General features: G+C 42.6%; 2 protein-coding genes across 6 annotated transcripts in view; one reads left to right on the top strand and one right to left on the bottom strand.

Moving 5' to 3' along the window:
• Positions 1 to 14,533, bottom strand: part of LOC140071013 (lamin tail domain-containing protein 2-like) — a 55,873-nt gene extending 41,340 nt beyond the window's left edge. Inside the window, exons 1-2 of one of the 2 annotated variants that reach the window (XM_072118211.1) lie at positions 14,362 to 14,533; positions 14,045 to 14,154 (exon numbers count right to left, since the gene is read on the bottom strand). The gene's annotated coding sequence lies outside the window, so the exon portion shown is untranslated. Of the gene's footprint in view, positions 1 to 11,230; positions 12,098 to 14,044; positions 14,155 to 14,361 lie in introns of those variants that run through there. The other variant, XM_072118212.1, reaches the window with a different exon arrangement.
• The window catches only part of RASSF7 (Ras association domain family member 7), a 52,771-nt gene continuing 37,763 nt past the window's right edge, over positions 5,481 to 20,488 (top strand). For 3 of the 4 annotated variants that reach the window (XM_072118208.1, XM_072118204.1, XM_072118207.1), the window contains exon 1: positions 11,326 to 11,479. The gene's annotated coding sequence lies outside the window, so the exon portion shown is untranslated. Of the gene's footprint in view, positions 5,602 to 11,325; positions 11,480 to 20,488 lie in introns of those variants that run through there. The other variant, XM_072118205.1, reaches the window with a different exon arrangement.

Below are 20,488 nucleotides of genomic sequence, written 5' to 3'. Positions count from 1 at the left end.
GTACTGCACTAATCATGCAAAGCAGCCCGTACCGATAACCTTGGTACTTTTTGGTGACTTAATGTATCTACACTTAAGTGAAATAACCAAATCATTTATGGCCAATGGAGAGCAAAGTTTGGATAATTTCCCTCAGAATTGTAAAATGTTAACCCTTTGTTAAAGTGATGCAGATTATCTTGAATGTCCAGAGTCCCATAGTTTATAGTTTGCTTACAGAATGGGATGAGTCATGGAAAGGAATAGAAAATGTGATAAGAGAAGATAATAGAGACAGGTCATTAGAAGAACAAACAATGGAGTGGTCAGCAGAGATAAAGAGAATCCTAATGGATGCAAGAAAGGTAAAGGATTGTGGAGAGCATTGTAAACAAGAACCAGAAGACTGATACAAAGACATAAACCAGCCATTAGATGCATCAGCCCTGACAGCAATACAAACATTTACAGAAAACACCAGATAAAAGAGAAGCAAAAACATAAATTTGATGGTGGAGAACGAGGCAGATGCAACAATCAATGCAGATTCAGCAGCGCCAAAAGGAATATCATTCAACTTTTCCATGGTACTAAATAAAAACAATAAGCCTATCACGACTAGTACTGAGTGGACCCAAACCACAACATTTGGGTCTGTACTGATCAGTCCGTGGAACATCCACCTGTCAGAAGTCTGTGTTCGGTTCACTCCCATCCCCACCATTCCCCTTAGTGTAATTTTTCCGAATGATCTTCACTCCCTAATTCTCCTAGGTGCAAGCGGGTATTTCGATTTGGGCTCAGGTTTAGCCAAACTCACTAAACCTGAATACTGATCAGTCCGCACATCAATAATCATAACACATTATCGGAAGAAGATAACGCACATCCACGATAGCGGGACAGTAACTATCTCACCGAATCCAGAATGGATGAGAGCTATGGATAAAATTGTGCTGGCAGCCTGATCAAGTAGACAGATTCCAGGTAGAATAAAACAAGGAACACGTGATCTATAATAGAGGAGTATTGACAAAAGTGTCACAAAGTAAAAAAAAGTACGGTAGATGACACAGCCTTCTGCTGCGCCACATTTATCCCTATGTCTGATGCTGGATAATAAATCTGGCATAGTATAAGACTGTCTAGTCGTACTTTGCACCATCTATCAGTGTGTCCAGTGCCAAAATTTTAAAGCATTTGAATTATCTTTGTTGCTAGGCTAATGCTATGCCTCATTTTTCAGACCACACCCCTTGTTGTAAAAGACAGAAAAGTGTCTAAAGCCCTGAATAATTGTGACAACGGCCAATATGCTTCATCAGGAAACCGTCCGCCCCCTGTGGGCTAGCGGTGCATTATGAACGCAACGCTAGTGGAACGTGTGACCGCGGCCTTAGTAAGGCTGCACAAGACTAATGTTTGTGGCCCATGTTTCATCGGCATGAGAGGTCCACTCACTGGCCAACGGCAGTACAAAAAACATGAGCAGCAATGGGACCTGCTCCAAAAATTGCAGTTCAGGAACCCCTCTAATACTCAGGGTCATGGAAACCAAGGCCCTGTGCATCACCCCCTAGAAATATGTGCATGGAGCCTAAATTGTGTACAGGCAAGGCTGTGTATGTGACATGACCAGGGATTAGACAAAAGCAAAGAAGGACTATAATGAGGTGTAGTATAAACAATTACAATTGTATGGGAGGGTGAGTAACTTTGGGGGTGCATCTTAAACTGCACCTCCAGTGAAAAGATTCTTGGGGTGCTGTCATGGGGCGTGCCACGGGCCGATTGTACATCCGTTTCTATGGAATTGCATGTGATGGGCAACCAGCACCCGGTGTCTTGTATTGTCTAAATGCAAGACACAAGGGGGCACATTTACTAAGGGTCGTGCGGCCGCAATTCCGTCGGGTTTTCCCCGAATATTTCCGTTTTGCGCTGAATTGCCCCGGGCTTTGGCGCACGGGTTGGATCGGGGGGCGTGGCTGTCGGACAACCCGATGGATTCGGACAAACCACGGAATTTAAAAAAAGAATTGTGTCACAAGATCAACACTTACATGCACCGGAAAGAAGAAAGTGAACTCCGGCGGACCTCGGCGCAGCAGCGACACCTGGTGGATATCAGGCGCATGATCTTAGTGAATTCCGGCAGACCCGAAACAACCCTAATGGACAACGCGTTGCGGGATCGCGACTGGACCAGGTAAGTAAATGTGCCCCAAGGTGCTGATTACGGATCACATGCATAGAAACGCATATGCTCATCGGTCATAATCTTACGCCCTGCTTGATAACAGTATGCATATATATGTAAGTGTAATGGTCTGTTCCCAAAGGACCAGTAATTATCCTGTTTCTATAGTGAATGAATACCAAGCTACATGAGTGTCATGAGCATTAGCTTACAGGTCTATCTCTCATTCCCAAATCTTGAACCACCTACATTTCCCCAAATATTGGTTGCATATGATTGTACCTGATGGAGTGACATGCAAACAAAGCAGCTTTTTAGTTCAGTTTTAGAGGGGGTTGTCCAGGCATGCCCATCCTGTCACCAAACATCAGCCGTGGAGATACTAAGCATCTTACAAGCGGCCTGGTTACCTAGGAACTGTCCAACTCCTAGTACGTATCATACACAGACCCCATTACTTAGAATAAAACCCATGAATAATACTACCTGGGTGTTTAGGAAGCCCAAGGATATCTTCTTTTATGTTTCCTAAGGTTTCTTAGATAAAAAATAGCTCCACACCATTCATTTTGTGATGTATGACCCTTATTTTACAAGGCCATATATTACCAGTCTTAATTCTTATAAGAAATATCTTCTTTCCAGCTTTTTTCACAAACAGCGCCCCCCTTGTCCATTGACTATGTTTGGTATCACGGCTTAGTTCTCTTTAAGTGTAGATATACTTTCAGATGTAGACGTGCTTTACACAGTAATGAGTCTGTCTTCATAGTGAGTGAGATATCACTTCCATTTTCCAGGGACTTCATACCCGGTAAGTGGAGGCAAGTCTTTGGATGAAGCTGTTCCCATGATTCCCCCCTCCTTGGTCTTAGATCCAAAAACTGGATATAACAAAGCAATGTGGGAAGCTGTAGTTGGAGTGAGGTAAATATGCATTCGTTTTTTATCACCCTGGCCTATATTAATTGAAAAATTCATTTAGTTCCCTTCCTTCAGATCAGAAAGGAGGCAACAACGAGCATTAGTGAATATCCGTTCTTGCCTGCTCTCTGATTTTGGACCTATGGAAGTGAACTTTTAGGGGTTGTCCAGTTAAAACAAGTTATCCCCTCTATGGGGTCCATTGTAAGCCCAAATGAACAGAGCAGCTGTCCCACCACTAGGAACCTGAATGATCAGCAATTCATCACCACTCCATTACTTTTTATGACTGGACAAGCCCAAGTTCTCCGAAACACGTAGCCTTAATAAAAGCTTTGATTTTCAATGTATTTTTCATCTTCATTTTGGTTTGCTCCAACCCAATGTACCCCCTGTGTATCCATGCATCCATGTACCTGCTGTGTATCCATCCATCCATGTACCCCCTGTGTATCCATCCATTCATGTACCTGCTGTGTTTTCAATAATCCAAGTATCCCATGTATCCATGCATCCATGTACCCCCTGTGTATCCATGCATCCATGTACCCCCTGTGTATCCATGCATCCATGTACCCCCTGTGTATCCATGCATCCATGTACCCCCTGTGTATCCATCCATCCATGTACCCCCTGTGTATCCATGCATCCATGTACCCCCTGTGTATCCATGCATCCATGTACCCCCTGTGTATCCATGCATCCATGTACCCCCTGTGTATCCATCCATCCATGTACCCCCTGTGTATCCATGCATCCATGTACCCCCTGTGTATCCATGCATCCATGTACCCGCTGTGTATCCATGCATCCAGGTATCCTCTGTGTATCCACCCATCCATGTACCCCTCTGTATCCATCCATCCATGTAACCCCTGTGTATCCATTTATCCATGTACCCCTGTGTATCCATCCATCCATGTACCCCTGTGTATCCGGCCATCCATGTACCCCTGTGTATCCAGCCATCCATGTACCCCTGTGTATCCAGCCATCCATGTACCCCTGTGTATCCAGCCATCCATGTACCCCTGTGTATCCAGCCATCCATGTACCCCTTTGTATCCAGCCATCCATGTACCCCCTGTGTATCCATCCATCCATGTACCCCTCTGTATCCATCCATCCATGTACCCCCTGTGTATCCACCCATCCATGTACCCCTCTGTATCCAGCCATCCATGTACCCCTCTGTATCCATCCATCCATGTACCCCCTGTGTATCCATCCATCCATCCATGTACCCCTCTGTATCCAGCCATCCATGTACCCCCTGTGTATCCATCCATCCATGTCCCCCTCTGTATCCATCCATCCATGTACCCCCTGTGTATCCACCCATCCATGTACCCCTCTGTATCCATCCATCCATGTCCCCCTGTGTATCCATCCATGTCCCCCTGTGTATCCACCCATCCATGTACCCCTCTGTATCCATCCATCCATGTCCCCCTGTGTATCCATTTATCCATGTCCCCGTGTATCCATCCATCCATGTACCCCCTGTGTATCCATCCATCCATGTACCCCTGTGTATCCACCCATCCATGTACCCGTGTATCCAGCCATCCATGTATCCCTGTGTATCCAGCCATCCATGTACCCCCTGTGTATCCATCCATCCATCCTTGTACCCCCTATGTATCCATCCATCCAACCATGTACCCCCTGTGTATCCATTCATCCATCCATGTACCGCCTGTGTATCCATTCATCCATCCATGTACCCCCTGTGTATCCATACATCCATGTACCCCCTGTGTATACATCCATCCATCCATGTACCCCCTGTGTATCCATTCATCCATCCATGTACCCTCTGTATAGATTGCTGCATCTAACCACTTATATTGATGTCCACCATAAGCACACAGTAACATTGTACCTACCTGCCTTCACGTTCTTTCTCAGTGGTGACATACTATCGCATGGGGCAGCATCCGAGTATTTTTTTTGTTTTTTTAGAAATTGGTGAAAAAAAATCGGCCTTCATGAATGTCAGCACCTATAGTACTGACATATATGATGTTGTGGTGTTTATTGGGTAATATTTAACGTCTTAGTTATTGAATTGTCCTGAAATTATATACTTATACATGAGAATGTGTGTAATCCCCGCAGACAGTTTCTGCATTATTTCACCCAGTCAGTGCAGGCTATGTGTTCTTTCCTTTGATGATTCTAGTTTGCAGGACCTCTACCCTTACCCCCCTCCCAATGTCCCCCTTACCCTCCTCCACTCTCATCCATCCTCTTCACAGTAATTGTTTTCCCCCCTCACAAATGCCAAGGCACTCACTCATGGCTTTCCTGATTGGTCGCAAACTTCTTTTAAATCATGGGTGTCCCTGGCAACCACATGCCCCCTTATATCAAGAGATGCCCACCCACCACAGCGAGTAAGTGGGACACAGTGCAGAATTACACCCACAAATCACAAGTTTCTCAAGTTTCTATTCCACATGCAAACAGGTCCTGAGCTGTTATCATCTGACAAGGTGAGGAACTTCTAGAGGGCAGTGCATGATGATTGCCAAAATGTTCTCACACTTTTATTTGTTGCTTTTCTTCTTTTTCTAGTAAATTTCAATTTGATTTACTATTTTTCATGTTGAGATGACTGATTGTAAAGAGCATCAGGTGAATGATCTTATCTACGTATGTTGCAGATGTCAGGAATTTTAGGAAGATTTTTTTTTTTTTGCAAATTCGATTCAATCTTTGTTATAAATCTGGATGAAAATTTTACACCTAAACTTGTTATAAAATCTGCATTTTTTGTTTGTTTTCCATCAAAATTACAATCCCCAAAAAGTAAGTCATTGCATTGCCAACTTTCCCATAACAATCTTACCGTAAATTGAATATAAAATAAGATAAAAACTGTTTGCATTGTATATAACTTTCTTACAGAATTTTAGTAACTGATATTCTGCAACAGACGCACATTTTGTACATCTTGCTCTACAGTGTGGCAGGCAAACTAAATCCATATTTAACACATGCAGATTCGTTGCAGAGTTTGAGGTTCAGGTGTATCCTTACACTACACATATATTGTGATATATAATCCTTACTATAAGCTTTGTATTTTGACACAATGAAGAAGATAGAGAGGATCCATGGTCTTCCACAAGCACCCAAACCCATGAAAATAGCCCAGGATCTCCAGCTTGACACCCTGTGGATTGACCATCCTAAGGGTTAATATATTATTTCCCATTGTATATATCCCTGCTTTATTGTATGTTCAGCTACATACTTAGCAACCTGTGACTGCTATAGTAAAAGCAGGTGTACAATGGAGGACAAGAATGTTTGGATAAATGTCCAATTTTAATTTGGGAAAAAGTAATAAAATCTGTATATTGTTCTATGTAACTAAACAGTGTCAGACTGGGGTACCATAGGTCCACCTCAGATCTGTGGGTCCACAATTCATCATCTTCCAGGAAATAGACTCTAGCAGCCTCCAAATTGGAGTTTTAGTATTGATGAAACCAGGACCCACCGGGGGATCCTCTGGGGCTCTGGTGGGCCAGTCCGACACTGTATAAGGGAGCTGTAAGTGTAGCAGTGCCCACCCTGGTATTGTCCATACATGACACTTTAAAGGGAACCTGTCATCAGGAGCCCTTTTTCAGGCTACCCTTGTCCCCATAGAGAAAAGTGCACACATTACCAAAGAGTTTTTATAGTAAAAGTGGCTTTTTCCAAAAAAAAAAAAAAAGATAAGTTAGCTCAAAGTTTACCTTTCTGTATGCAGAGTCCCACTGTGTCCCTAGTCCCATGGGAGGGGCCATTGAGGAGCGGTTTAACCCCCACCCTCAGGAAACCGCTCCATCATGCATCGATTTCAAATTTTAAAAAACTTTGATCAAATTAATTTTTTTTTCGGTATAGAGCCAATAATAAACATGGCTCTAATTATAGAGTTGTGTGTACGCCAATGTTTGCTCTCTGACAGTTGTAATAATTTAGCTCTCCATATGAGCCATGTAGATAGTAATACGGTAATAGTGTACAGGTGTATAGTAATACAGTAACTTATACAGGTGTATGGTAAGCACAGGGGCTTAGTGGCTAGCACTTCTGCCTTGCAGCACTGGGGTCATGGGTTCAAGTCCCACCCAGATCAACTTCTACAAAGAGTTTATATGTTCTCTCCGTGTTTGCATGGGTTTCCTCCCACACTCCAAAACATCCTAGTAGGTTGTGAGCCCCATTGGAGACAGGGACTGATTTGGCAAACTCTGTGCAGCGCTGTATAATCTGTGTGCACTATATAAATAAAGAATTATTATTAATACGGTAATATGTACAGGTGTAAGCTGTAATGAGAGCTTGAAATTTGTTTCTAAACTTATTTCATTGCACTTTAATAAGTTTTTTCCATAAATATACGGCATCTTGCCTATCCAGAAAGGATAAGGTATTAGTCCCCCTTCTTCTAATTGTTGGGGGTCGTCCTCAGCTACAAACTTTCAGTCAATATTTTCATGTAAAAAAAAAAACACAATGGGGCACATTTACTAAGAGTGCGAACGCCGCATTTTCTTCGGGTTTCGCATTTTTTTTCCAATTTGCCCTGAATTGCCCGGGTTTTTGGCGCATGCGATCGGATTGTGGCGCATCAGCGCCGGCTTGCATGCGACACAAATTGGGGAGCGTGGACGTCAGACAACCCGACTGATTCGGACAAACCGCGGAATTTAAAAACCAAATTGTGTTGCAAATTCAGCACTCACATGTACCGGGAAGAAGATGGTGAACTCCGGTGGACCTGAGCGGGACAGCGACACATGCAGGAAATTGGACGCACGATCTTAGTGAATCGTGGCAGCTCCGAATTCTCGTCGGACATTCCAGATCGGCGGTGTCAACAGGAGGGGTAAGTAAATGTGCCCCAATATATTTCAGCAAAGTGTTAGAGATTTTAACTAAAAATGTGGCCATGCGTGTCACAAGGTCACATACATGGTCACCTCTTTGTTGACAGAAGTCATAATGGAAACTTCAGACAGGTGTGAATATTAGAGGTTAGGCTTGTATCCTTAAAGGGGTTGCCCCAAGTTTAGACGTCAGTTCCTATCCACAGGGTATAGAATAACTAGCTGATCAGTGAGGGTACAACTGCTGGGACCTCACCAATCATGAGAGTGGGATCCCCATTCTCTGGATCCACCTTCATAATGTCGTGACCCTTTATTACATTTCCTCTTGTTGTGGTGACCCCTTAGTAGCCAGTAGCCACAGTGAGAATATGTTATAGCTGTGAACAATAAATATACATGTCAGTGTTTTTTCTTATTTAAACAATGGAGAAAAGATCTAAGAGAGGCGCGACCCAATATTTATCTAGTGACAACTCTAAGTGTTGTGGGCCATTTAAAGGGGTATGGCACACAGCCCGAGATCACATCTCTACAATGTCCCGATTCATTCTCAGCGATGACACATGACCACCCCCGAAATATCTGTTTTAAGAATCTTTGTTCCAGAGGTTGGCTAATTATCACCGATAATAATAGCTTCCAGTACGGTCTGTACAGTTAGTGTGTGTTAGACTGGTTAGACCTGCCTTGAGAGTTTTTGTACTTTCTCTTCCAGTCCAAAAAAAATCCCATTTGTGAGGCAGCAGCAATATTTTTTAATGATAACCTCATCCAAATATACATTTTTTTCACAATGCAACATAAATCACTGCTTCTAGTTCTGTCCTTTTAAACCATTATAATCACAATATTAGCAAATAATGGGGGCCCAGGAGTTATCTCCCATACAAATAATGGGGCGACATTATTAAAACTAGCGCACGTTTTATTTTTCAATTGAGTCTGACAATTTTTAGTTTGGTCACTTGCCCCTTGATTATTGGCCATAGCATTGCAGAGACCACATACCTAATACAAGGGAGCTTACGGTGGAACATAAAGGGTTTTTCCAGGAATTCTGGAAAACCCTGGGGGGTTGGGGCAGAAAAAATCTATCATGCTTCAGCACTCGGTTCCCGAATTGTTTTTGTTCTGCCTTGCTGCAACCAGCCAGAAGTTGTGGGGTGTTACAAGACCTGCTTGTGCACAGAACCTCCAGCAATCCCAGAGATAACCTATGTATGTATACTGTGTACATTGTTGTTGCAGCTGTGCCTGCTGTTACTGCTCAGTCCCAATCAATTGAATGGATCATAACTGTAGAAGAGCCACAAGACTGGTAGAAGAGTTGGACCTCCACTCATTTGATATAAATACTTGAAATATATCCAGGGCTGTCCCATCCATGTGGTGTGTCCAGCCTGTTGCCAAATGCAGCAAGATGGGGGCAGCATCAAGGGTGCAGTCACCTGCTATAAAGCAGGACCTGACACCTAAAAATAATGGGGCACATTTACTTACCTGGTCCCTGCGCGATCCCCGAGGTGCATTGTCCGCCGGAATCCACATCTGCTGCAATTCATGAACATTGTGCACCCAATATCCTGCATGTGTCGCTTCCCCGCTCAGGTCCACTGGAGTTCACCATCTTCTTCCCGGTGTATGTGAGTGCATGGCTTGCGACACAAATCGGTTTGTTAAATCCAGCGCGTAGTCCGAATCCGTTGGATCGTCTGACAGTCCGCCCCCTGATTTGCGCTGCGGCAAAATCCGATCGTGTGCGCAAAAAACCTTTTCTAAATGCAGCGCCCATTGGAAATCGTCGGGTATTCTGACGATAGTGTGGACCACGGACCCTTAGTAAATGAGCCCCAGTGTCTCTTCACACCTGATGTCAGCATGGGCGTGAGACACTGCATGGAGAATCCACTATAAAATAACCTGATATATATTATTTCTGGAGGGGGCGCCGTTCTGTAGCTCGCCTTAAGCAGCAGAGAGTTTAGATCCATCCCTGCATATATTCCGGAGACCATTGCAACGCTGGAACTGAGCCAGAGCCGAACACTTCCTTGACCCCCTGGGACCCTTCCAAGACTCCTATAAAACCCCTTTAAGGGTAGTTCATCTATATCAAAATTTAAAGGGAGTCTACCACCTCCCCACAAGTAAAACTAGCACTGGGTGAGGCACTTTATGTGCTATCTAGACATACATTTCAGGTTTCTCAGTGATTTGTTATTGTAGAGGAAATTCCAATTTTATCTTTATAAAAATGACCTTCCAGATGCAGTTGGTTTAAAGAAGGAAAAAAAAAACTTTTCAAGTATTGTCACCCAGCTTTCCCAGGCTCCTGAATGGGTACTTTGCATATTTGTACTACTCATCCTCCAATGCCTTATTACTACATAACATAAGATATTTCCTAGGAAAGCTGGGTGACAATGCAAGAAGTAGCTTTAAATGTGGTCCTATCAGCAGTCACCCAGCTTTCCCAGGCACCTGAATGGATACTTTGCCTATTCATATGCCAATGTCTTATTACTACATAATATAAGAGATTTTACAGGAAAGCTAGGTGACAACACAAGCAGCAGCTGTAATTGTGGTCATGGCAGCAGTCACCCAGCTTCCCCAGGCACCTGAATGGATACTTTGCCTATTCATACGCCAATGCCTTATTACTACATAATATAAGAGATTTCCCTGGAAAGCTAGGTGCCAACGCAAGCTGTAATTGTGGTCATAGCTGCAGTCACCCAGCTTTCCTGGACATGGATTATGAATAAACTGAAATGAAAGAAATGTGTTGCATCTGCATAATAACCAGAATAGGTATATATATATCTGATGCCTGTGTGGGAGGATCCTGCGCTGCTGTGTCACCTCTTTGACCTTTACAAGCTGTGGAGTGGAATGTATTGTTTGTTTTTATACAAATGCTTAAAGGTGCAGTATTCATTGCCATGTGTTATGTGTGTGTATGTTGTGTATGTGTTTGTTTATATATACTGTATTAGTGTTTGTTTGTTATATACACATACAAACTTACAGAACTGCACAGGGGCATGCATTACTGTTCATACTTATCATCATACATATTAAGTCAATTATACAAGAATATTAACTCATTATACAAGAAACAAACACCACAAGTACATGTCACTTTTAGAACAGTAACTTTTGCATTATTACTTAGTGCACTGGGAACTGTTTGCTCAGTTTTCCCTGGGCATGACAGAGTTAAGCTCACCTCTGCTCCTTACAGATGACATCAGCCACCAGATGACACCTGGCCACGCCCACACCTGTGCAGCCTGATAATGTTTCTTACCTGTGGGCGTGGCCTGGGGCTGGCCAATCAGGCGTGTGTGCTGTGCTGCAGGTTGCTTCCTGGCTCTCATTCCAGGATAGTGCAGGGTGGGGGAAGGATCAGCTGATCTGTGCTGCTGCTGGAGTGACACAGGGACTGCTGGATGTGAGATCCTGCTGCTGGGATCAGGTGAGTACAAGACAATTCCTTGAAGTGTTTTAGTGTTGTTTTCCATCTGTTTGTGTTGTGTCTCTTCCTATTATTAAATGGCACCAGGTTTTGTTAGCACTGGGCTTGTGACACCTGTGACAGCTGCAGCTTCTGTCCTGTTTTGGGGTCTGAATGGGGTGTTATGAGATAGTAAAACGTAATAGAAGGTGTTTCTTATATTGATTTTCTGTGTTCTAGAATAGTCCAGAGCTGATGGTATCATCCTTATTAGGGTTAGGGTTGTGTCACATTTTGGGTTGTGTTTTGGTGGATTGAAAGTAGTTTCTTATCCATAATCCTCTCTACGTTCTCCATGGCTGCCTGTTGCTAAAATAGTAAGAAGACGTTGCCATTGGATAACTGCAGTAGGGAATACAAATTTGTAGGGAATACAAATTCCCTACAGCTGTTGCCTGGGGAAAAAAATGAAAAAAAATAAAACATCCGAATGTTGATGAACTTCCATTACAATATCAAAAGGCAGATGTGGTGAATCTGAGGATAGCCGCACAGGGAGATTGACAAAATTCTTGAAAAAGGAACATTAACATCCATTTTTCAGAGGAAATTTGCATCAGTTTTCCATGGATCTTCATGATCTGTAGAACTATCCATGGGTACTAATGATCTATAAAAAAAAAAAAAAAAAAAAAAAAAAAAAGTTCTGCGTTTAGTGCAGCAGTGTGTCACCCCTTCAAAAAAAAACGTATGGCACGCGGCCGATTTTTCACGTGCATCTGCCTTTAGATCCTTGCAGCTGATTCCCCCCACTTTAAAGAAGACGTTTAATGGACTTTGTTATCTATGAAAAGGATCCAGTGGTTAAGGATTTACAAAAGCCAAAAAATATAGAAGAAGAAATAGTTGCTTTATTGCTCCTATTTTGACAGAGCCAGGACACCCCTCTGGTCTCTACATACTGGTCCCTCCCAAAAAAAATAAACCAAGGTAGGAGAAGGTAGAGAACTATGGGAATATCCAGGGAGCATTGGAGCAGGAATGGTGATGGATTTGGTGGATATTGCTTCCTTTACATTTTTTTTTTTTTTTTTTACCCATTCTGAGAATTGGCATCTTTAGTAATGCAGACCCCAACATTGTGTTATATGGGTTACACCTTTTATGTACTTTAAAACCAAATAGCATTTAACCTAAGTTTATATAAAAGTTTACTTAAAAGTATGATCTTGTCTAGATATACTGTTTAGAAGACGTGTGCCTCTCCAGGCCCCGGCATGCCAGGCAGCGGTTGCCTAAGCTAACGTTATATAACTAGTGCTTAAATTCCGAGCTGGACGTAATATTGTGAAACTGATATGTTATGCAGGCAATATGCAAAAAAGACTGAAAATTACTAGGCGTCTTATTTATGTAGTTACAGCTGAATATTATTGCAGCGATGGTGTCCCATACATATCCTGCTTAGTTGGAAGAATATACAGATGCGGGTTGTCATGTATGGAGTGACTGAAGGCTACCTGACTCTTACCTTTGCCAGATCTGTCTGGATTTTGGGTAGCTACAGCTTCCTCATATACAGCTTTAGACCGTGTTGTTCTGGAACACCTCCTGCTTGTAACTGGAATGGAACAGTGGAATATGTGGTTGATGTCTGTGATATGTGCTTTGCACTAGTGACCTCCCTGGTACCTTCCATATTAATACACGTAGTGCTCCTTTTGGCACCACAGCCCTCCCATAGAGGTACATGCGCCCAATGTTCTTCATATACCTCTGATTTTGTACTCAGTCATACAATGTTATTTTTTCAGGTTCTATGCAAAGCCAACAGGAAATTAGACATGGTATGTAGAGGCATCGCTCTGTATGCACAGCACTCAACAGAGCCTTTAAGGCGCCATGTGGATGAGCCCTTAGGCACACTGACTATTTGTCTACCACTTATTAATGGAAGCAAACCCCAAAGAAGGAAGTAGTTATCACTATTATTTATAAAAGTGTGTTGTGTGGGCGTAAAATTTTTTGATCTCCAACACTTTATCAGTGTCTGTCTGAACAAACTTGTCTTAACGAGCTTGTCCCTTTAATTAAAATTTATCCAATTTATGTTTTGGTTAACTGCTCCTTCCATTTTTGATATCTGACTATGAATCGTCACCTGAGTTTCGTCAATGTTGCTGCAAATTTTCCTCTTACAAATCTGGGTTGTAAAATCCTCATTCTGTCCGTCCTGTATGAACAGGGTCGTAATAAATTTATTTACACCACTGGTTGGGCTGTAGTAGCAGGTGGTGGCCGTAGGGAACCTATACCATTAGGTTGTATTGTGCTTGTGGTGTAATTTAATACATAGACAATGGGGGCAGTGGGTTTAGGATGGATATCTGTACTTAGCTGCTGTGCAGGGCTCTTCTTCCTGAGACAGGTGTCACACAACCCAATTAGGGACATGATAGGGGGGGATTTAGGGATGCGCCCTGTGCCGAAATAGAAAGCCCTATTCACACTACAGTGTCACCCTCTATTAGATATTTACACTAAGTAGGATGTGTACCCACAATCCTCACCTGTTCATAGACTCACCTGTACATGTTACAGCCTGGTTACCTGCTGTGTCCACGTGATCAATTTGCCAGCTGCTCAGGTCACAACACCTCGGCTCGTGCCTAGCGACTGCTACCTGTACGATAATCCTGAAGGGGAAGCGTGCAGAAATAATTTGAAATATTAGGCAGCATAGTGCAATGGTTGCCGTTAGTATCTGAAATGTAATGTACGGTAGCTTTTATCTTGAATATATAGTGCAATGTGCCTGCTCATAGACATCTGTCATGTGTAATGGGGTGTCCCAAATTATACCCCAACAGATATTAAGCAAATTAATTAAAACGTTCAATTACTTTTCAGGGAAGATGCTGATAATACGTGCATGCTCGACCAAGAAGAGGGTGCATGTGTACGGGATGTATCCACAAGTCCTCTGGCTTTCTTCAGTGGTTCATCTGTGAGCATAGGTGCAGGGCATCTGCTACTTCTCACACCTTAACTCTATTGCCCCTTTATCCATCTCTGTCCTATGACTCCCGGCAGTAAGGATGGCAGAGCTAAGCACAAGCCGAATTCCTAGCATTCCTCCAGGAGAATACTCCTCCACTTCAAAGCCAAGAAAGCTGGTTTCCCTCATATCTCCGGTCACCGATGCACCCTGTGGTTTTAGAAATAAAGTTACTATAGAGTTTTCAGCTAGACATTCATGGACAATATTTCCTTGTAGTGTATGTGTACTACAGGGATTTGGAGTATTCCCCTGTGCAGGTGTAATGCAGACATGATGCCAGGGAAACATGCGCTCAGCGACTGGGTGTCTCTCCTGACAAAAAATCTATGACTATGAGGTAAAAAGTGCTCCAGTACCTCTAAAAACCTAAAAAAAACAGGCACGTTTACCTCACAGATTTCTCCACCCACCCCAAACGCCCCCCCCCCCCCCTCCCCGCTCCATTCCTGCCATTGTCCGGGGATTGTTATTGTGGCCTATCACTGACCGCAGCAGATCCAATTTTAGGATTTCCCATGTAAAAGCCAACCAATTTTGTACGTTCTTCCGCACACGTGCGCAAGGGATTGTACAGGATTACATAAACATGACTCAGAGAGACACAGTAGTAGGGCGATAATGATGATTAAATCAGTGTCCTATGTTATATTGATGGTCACTTTTATAATAATAATTCCTTATATAGGGCACACAGATTACGCAGCGCTGCACAGAGCTTCCCAAATTGGTCCCTGTCCCTAATGGGGTTCACAATCTAATCAATCTACCAGTATTTATGGGTATGTTCACAAGTTCTTGACTTTTGTAATTTTTTTTGGACGTCTGTTAAAATTATCGCAAGGGTGCGACTATTTCATAAAAATATACCTCCGTGTATCTCTTTGGGCTCATACACACGGCTTTGGTTTCCACAGCCCTGTGTATGACTGCCCAAGCCGCAAAAATTTGGAGCAGGTTCTACTTGTCCCTGTGTTAGTGGCTTGGGCAATCTTTTCTACACATGTCACCGCAAGAGCCAAACCGATGACACATGGGTGCAAACGACAGACTACAGGTCCATTCTTTGTAGCCCGATATTGTGTACATTCATGCTCAGGTAGCCTCAATCTTGCTGTATAACACTTTTGATTTTATAAAGAGTCTTAAATTAAAGCTGCTGGTCCCTAATTCAGAATCTCTTATTGGGCTCCCACCTATAATACTGGTGTCTTCTTAGATGGTACCGCAGCCTTCCGTTCTCCTTTCGGTTCAGGGTCTGATGGTGACTGGTACCTCTGTACTCCTTTTGGCACCACTGATTCTACCCCTGAAGATTTTGTATCAGGTTTTTGTGGGGTGTACCCCAAATAAATGGGTACATTTGAATACAATGCTGTAGAATGCGGATAATCCATATATTTTTATCCCTTTTTTTTTCTTGTTTTGTAGTGGGAATTTATCGCTATGAATTCATATTTTTTGATATCCACTTTGCCGCCATCTGGACCTTGAGTTACTATGTGATGTTTATTGGTGTGTTTGTGGTGATTTGTGACTCTTCTGTCTGTTTATAGCGAGTTATATTTTATTATGAGATATGTGAAGTGAAGGACATGGCCATAAATATTGGGAAGTAGAATTTTTTTATAGGCCCAGTTCAGGCATAAATGTTTAATGGTGCTGGGAATCTTTTTAGTTCCAGTAATAGGGTCCTTGATTTCCAGGTCAGATTGTGTAGTCATTGGGTCTGACATATGGATTTTCTTGTGTACAATATTGTTGCACCACCTTCTTGCAACTTTGATAACTGGACAATCTGGACAAGACCACTTTATTCAATAAGAAATTACTCTTCCTCTTTATAGAATACCCTAAATGTTACTTTATTGTTTTTCCCAGCTTTTCTAATGACCTCATATGCTTGTCCCTAATCAGCCTTTAAGTTAGATTTTACAACTTCACCCTCTATAGTTTTCTTTGCTCCCGTCTATTCATGGTGGGTGATGTCAGACAGACAATTAGTTGGTGGGTGCAGGGCTACCAGCCAAGGAATGCTGACTCTCTGATCCTAGGAGCTGGCTTGGAGGGACTGCGATGGAGCCAGTGTTTACACTATACAGGAGTATATACTCCGATAACTAGTGCAGATAACCCCAAAAAATCAACAGTCCTAAAAGGTGGACACAAAGTAAACATTTGCTTTGGGCAAAGTAGGGTGAAAAATAATTAGTAGTAAAGTAATGTCCCCATACAGGTTACAGACATTTTTTTTAGCAGATACTCATTCTTGGGCTACGTTTACATGATGCGCTTGAATGTTATTTTGAAACACATTTTAAGCACATCGGGTGTAACTCCTCCCCGTATTTGTATATGTTTTGGACCTAAACACTTGTGTTGGTGAAGCAGTGACACATGTTGCTAGATCCCACAGGCATTTTGGTCTAAGGAGCATTTGTGTTCAGGAGTTACACCCCCTCAATGCAGTTGGATTTGCATTTAAAAATGCAATTCAAGCACAAAATGTGAACGTGGTTTTAGAGATTGGAGTAATATGGTCCCCCAAACTTGTGTTGGTGACTTTTTCTCCTCAAGAACAATAGTTGGGGCATGTGGAAATCCAAGATTGTAGCTCAATATTTCTTTGGGTAGAGACCTCACATTACGTGTTAATGTATGTTTACCAAGCCTGACGATTTTGTTTGGACCACTTTTACCCCCTTATGTCTAATGGTGGCTCCTGAATCACTGAACTATATTCTGATATAAGTCCGAAGAGTTGGCCAAACCTAGAATCGCTGAACTGTACTCGGCATGTCCGAAGAGTTGGCCAAACCTAGAATCGCTGAACTGTACTCGGCATGTCCGAAGAGTTGGCTAAACCTAGAATCACTGAACTGTACTCGGCATGTCCGAAGAGTTGGCTAAACCTAGAATCACTGAACTGTACTCGGCATGTCCGAAGAGTTGGCTAAACCTAGAATCACTGAACTGTACTCGGCATGTTCATTGAGTAAATTGATTCTAGGTTTGGTCTGATGCTAGTGTATCAGAACAAACTTGCATAGGCCTAGCATTAGAAAGTCAGATTTCCCAATGTTATCAAAAGATATTCACTTCCAGACAATCCCTAAAGAGAGAAAAGCAGTAATATGATGCCCACTATATTATGAAAGGACACAAAATGCTCAATAATGTATAGTTTGAGGTTTCCCCCACCAGTGGCTTGTTTGATCCAGTACAGCGGCATTATAATAATTTTTTAGGTCAGGCAGACCAAGTCCCCCAGCTAATTTTTCTCTAGTCATTAGTCCACGGGCTATCCTGGGTTTTTTGCCTGCCCAAATGAATTTAGAGAGTTGCAAGTGTGCTTTCTTTAAGAAGCTTTCGGGTACTGGAATATTTAAAGATCTGAATATAAAGAGGTAGCGGGGGAGTACCATCATCTTGTATGCCGCTATACTGCCGCACCAGGATAGTATTGTTCTTGAGTATGATTCTAAGGCTACATTCACACTACCGTATGGGGGACGTATATACGGCCGATAAACGTCCCCCATAGATGGCAATGGGCGCACGGCACCCTACGGGAGCGGTACGGTGCAGCACATGTGTGGCACCGTACCACTTTGGTACGGTATGGGCGGGCAACGGCAGTGTGAATGTAGTCTAAATCCTTTTCAATATTTGTTAGTAATGGGTTGTAATTATGCTGTATTAGTAGGTTAGTTGGCTAGGTCAGTTTTACCCCTAGATATGAGATACCGGTATCCTGCCAATCCAAATCGTATGTAGTCTTGAGTTGTCTCAATGTGGAGGGGGTCAGATTAATGGGAAGAGCTTGGGATTTTGTTTTGTTAATTTTGTAGTATGAGTATTTACTAAACTCCTCTATGGTTTGTAATGTTTCGGGCAGTGATTTTAGAGGGTCGCATAATGTAAGGATTATATAATCTGCGAATAGTGATATAGTATTAAAACATAACAAAGGTGGTATTTCACACCATCTAAGTTAAGTACCTTATACCCAGGAACTTCCCCAATGTGTTAGAGAGGATGTGGATGCAGAGGCACGCTACTCCATATTCTATGGGACTGTCCTTTCATCTCACCATTATGGAACAACATCTCTAATATTTTATCCCACATATATAAAAAGCCAATATGTTTATCACCCCAACAAGCTCTGCTGCTAGTAGACAAATAGACAAAAAAAAGTACCGGCACAACTACTTATGTCTACCAAGCTCATCATAACAAGGCATTGGAAGGACGTCCACGAGTGTATGAAGTAATAAGACAATTAAATACCACGTGTGCGTATGAAAAAGCCATAGCTATACAAAACAGGAGAACAACTCACTTTGAAGCCCAATGGGAGACTTGGACCAGTTCCCAATGCTACACTCGCCACCACAGCACCATGAGGCAAGACCACCACCACAAGAAATTACAAAGAATGTTTGTTTTCTTTCCCAATTGAAGTTGATGGACAACTTAAGGAGCCGGACTCCAGTGGTACTGACCGGCCTAAGTAAAGTCCAAGTTTTGGTTAAATGAAGAGGCACTACTTCACATGTTCTAACCTAACTAACCAGCATAATTGCTAACTAGCATAACTACTGATGTATCGGGATAGACATGTAAAATGTTTATTATATACAATTGCATGTATACCTCCTTTTTTTATTTCCAATAAAATATTTAAAAAAAAAAAATAATAATAATGTATAGTTTATACTATGCACAATATTCGCCTAAGATAACTGGGTTATCTTGAAAGTAGAAAGGCTGATCTGGTCACTCCCATATATTCTTCAATGGGTCCCCTTCACTCTAGTCGTCACACCTGTAGATCAAAGTCAGAAGTCCTTTTATAGACCTAGTCCACAGCCTCCCTCCCAGCCTTTCATCATGATCTGCTCTGATGCTCCCAATAAGACGCTCTACTAACAGGTGCATCTGAGAGCCCCACACCGAGAGAGCTACAAAACACACCTCGCTCTTGGATTTGTGTCCTTTATGTTCTTCTTTTGTTGAATGTGTCGTATAAGAATATACAATGGAAGCTTGAATATTAATGGGAATTTTCGCTTTTGTGAAGCCGCATAAGATCGTGCCATAAATAGAAATGGTTCTGGCACAGCTGTATCCACTTCTCATCTCCCCTGCTCCACAGAAATTTAAGCGGCGGAGAGGGGGTATGTTTATTACATTACCGGATGTCACTAATATGGATGTTCAGAGATGGTGATTAGGCACTGTAGTGCCTAGTGCCCAAACTACAACCAAAACCGACATATTTTTCGCAAAGTGCCAATGCAACAATTTAAGCAGTAACTTATTACTCCATGTTCTTTCATGGATTTAAATTGTATAGGCACCTGAGGACACCAATACAGTAGAAAGAAGAAGAAGTTTGGATCATTATAGTAGCTTCCTACTAGGGTCCTGCGCTGCCTGTGATTGCAAGAGGCCTTGAGTCCTGTCTGGCGAACCCTGCCCTGGGGTGATGGCAAGGGTGCCCATATAGAGGGCTCTGAGTGACACCTCTGGCACCCGTGCCATAGGTTTGCCACCACTGTTATAGATACTGATGCCATCAATATTGACCTTTTTCAATATATCAAAGTCTGCCCCTTAGACATATACACAGCCACTCTTATGGTGACCATTGGAAGTAGGTTGACGTTTCCTGTTCCAACTCGACCTGCTCCCAAACAAAGGCTCTTTGCAAGTAGCTATAGACGGTTGCACATTTTGAGGAAACCATGCCATAAATGACAGGTTTGCTTTCAGTAAAGTATTTCTTTTGTACAATGGAGCGCTGTATGAGTCAATTGTAGAGCGTCCAGCTGGAAACCTGGTCTGAGGAGATAACATGAGCTGCCATTTGGAAAGAAAGGCAACAATTTATAGCAAACGCTAAATGGTGAGAGCACAGTCTTTCCCTGTAAACCACAGACTGACATATGAATCTAATGGGTTAA

The sequence above is a fragment of the Engystomops pustulosus genome, chromosome 7 (assembly GCF_040894005.1).
Source record: "Engystomops pustulosus chromosome 7, aEngPut4.maternal, whole genome shotgun sequence".
Lineage (NCBI taxonomy): Eukaryota > Metazoa > Chordata > Amphibia > Anura > Leptodactylidae > Engystomops > Engystomops pustulosus.
The sequence above is the reverse complement of the archived record's forward strand: the minus strand, read 5'-3'. Positions and strand labels throughout refer to the sequence as shown.